Here is a 2,779-nt window from a genome sequence, read left to right on the forward strand (position 1 = left end):
GGAGTCAAAATAAAATGAAACCGGGTAGGAGTTGTTAGGAGCTAATGCAAAGACTTGGGAGATGTCCTAAAGTCGCGATCTTGCCCTACAACTTTGAACCGGTCACTATGGGGTGTGTCTTGGGATTGTTATGTGTTTATCTATGTAAATTGAATATCTATATAGAAGTGTGTTGTGTGAATCGGTGGATGAATGCATGTGGAGGATAGAGGATGTTGTGGTGAAAGATGATGAGTAATATGAATATGTATGTTGATTGAATAACGGAATTGCATGATAGATGATTTCTAATGTGTCTTCTTAGAAACATGTGAAGTAGGATGTCATTTGTTGTATATATATAGTATATATATATATATATATATATATATATATATATATATATATATATATATATATATATATATATATATATATATATATATATATATATATAGTTGGTTGGAAAGTGTTGAGTTGAGCATGCGGGTAGTGTACGAGTTAGCATGGTTCGATCGAGTGAGGGGCACTCGATCGAGTAGGTGAGTGACTCGATCGAGTGGTTTGTTTTTCGTTTCTGGGCAGTTTACAGTTTTTGGGCACTCGATCGAGTAGGTAAGGACACTCGATCGAGTGGGGTCAACTCGATCGAGTATGTCGGAGGCTCGAACGAGTGAGTTTTGAGAGGCTTTCTGGTCAGGTTCTGGAGTTGAGGCACTCAATCGAGTAAGTGGGCAACTCAATCGAGTGGCCTCAACTCAATCGAGTAGGTCGTGATGCTCGATCGATTAGGTTCTGCTCAGGTCATATACGTGTTTGAGTTGTGGGATGTGTGTTTATGTTTACCTTTTCTCTTATATAGTTTCAAGATGCCGCCAAAGAGAAATGCGTTGTATACCAGGGCTGAGAATATGAGCATTGATGAGATAGTTAAGATGCTAGAGCACCAAGATGCGCTCGCTGATGCTTTAAAGAAATTTGGGAAGGATAAGGAGGCTGGGGTGGATTTTGATAAAATGAGTATCAACATCGCTCGTTTCAACCCGAAAGAGTACATGGGTACAGGTGCGCCAATCTTGCTTGATAGCATTGAAAGGTGGAGAATATACTTAATGTGGTTCATTGCCCTGAGGACTTTATAGTGGAACAAGCTGCGTTCTACTTGAGAGATGCGGTCGGAGAGTGGTGGGATAAGGTTAGAGAGAGTGCTTTAGACCTATATGTGAAATAAGGGATGTCTGATATACCTTGGAGTGAGTTCAAGAGGGCGATGCGTCGAGAGTTTATGCCCGAACATGTTCGTAGTAATTTGAGGGAGGAGTTTGATGACTTCAAGATGGCTCCGGATATGACAGTAGTTGAGTACTATCACAAGTTTAATAAGAATTCTAGGTACGCAGAGGATATGGGGCTGAGTTAGGAGAACTTGGCATTGAGGTTTGAGAAGGGTTTGACACCCAAGATCATGGAGAAGCTGCCTGTAGGAGTCCTTACTGATGTTAAGGAGGTATATGAGCGTGCCGGGAGAGCTGAGAGGTTGGTAGAGATGGCTAAGGAGAATAGGGAGAGAGCTTCTGAGAAGAGGAAGGGTGAGAGCTAGGGTGGTGGTCAGTCTAGTTACAATAGGGGTAACCATAACCAGGTGAGGGCTTACTCTTCGGGATCGGGGTTCAGTGGTGGAGCTTCTTATGGGCGTGGCCGCGGTGGTGGTAGTAGCAGATGAGGGTTATCTTACTTTAACTGTGACGGTATGGGCCACAAGAGACATGAGTGTACCAGTGCTGTGGGCAGGAGTTTCCAGAGACCATCACAGGGGCGTTTCTCTCAGGGTCCATCTCGGAGTTATGCTTGTAACAGGCCGGCTGGGTCATTGAACAATCAGGGTGGTCAGAACAACAACAACAACAGTGGGGCTAACCGCAATGGCGGTAATTCATATCAGAGACCAGCGACAAACAACAATCATGGGTCGGCTCTTAAGCCGTCTACTTCTGCCAGTAATGTCCAGGGAGGTGGACAGAAGACCAGTGACAAGCTTTTCATGATGGAGAAGAAAGCAGCTGAGGATGATGCTCACGTAATCACGAGTACTTTTCTTGTTAATGGTGTCTTTACCTTTGTTTTATTTGATTTGGGGGCATCATAATCGTTTGTATCATCGAATCATCCAAATCTTTTGGGTTTGAGAGAGTTTGAGTTTGTAAAAGAGGGGGTTTTTATACCGTCGGGTGAGTCTGTATCTTGTGGGAGGTTGTATAAGGGTGTGTCTATGATAGTTGGGCAGGTTGACCTACCAGTGGACTTGTTAGAGTTTCCTATGGATGGTTTTGAGATAATAGTTGGCATGGATTGGTTGGGTAAGTATAAAGCTAGAATAAACTATCACCAAAAGAGAGTCTCTTTGAGAGGTCCTAAGGGAGTTAGTGTGTCTTATCATGGGTTTGTTGTCAAACCCACAGTCAAGTTGATTGCAGCGGTGACATTGAAGTCTTATCTCAGGAAGGGGTGTCCGTTGATCTTAAGCCATGTGAGAGACCATAGTATGGTGAGTTGGACAGTTGATCAGATACTAGTGGTGGGAGAGTTTCCAGATGTTTTTCCGGAGGAGATACCAGGTTTACCACCATAGAGGTAGATAGATTTCAGTGTGGAGTTGAAACCAGAAACGGGATCAATCTCTAAGGCCCCATACCGCATGGGTCCTAAGGAGTTGGAGGAGCTGAAGAAACAGCTGGATGATTTAATTGATAAGGGATACATTAGACCTAGCTTATCACCGTGGGGAGCACCAGTTTTATTT

The sequence above is a fragment of the Silene latifolia genome, chromosome Y, assembly GCF_048544455.1.
Source record: "Silene latifolia isolate original U9 population chromosome Y, ASM4854445v1, whole genome shotgun sequence".
In the NCBI taxonomy this organism is placed as follows: domain Eukaryota; kingdom Viridiplantae; phylum Streptophyta; class Magnoliopsida; order Caryophyllales; family Caryophyllaceae; genus Silene; species Silene latifolia.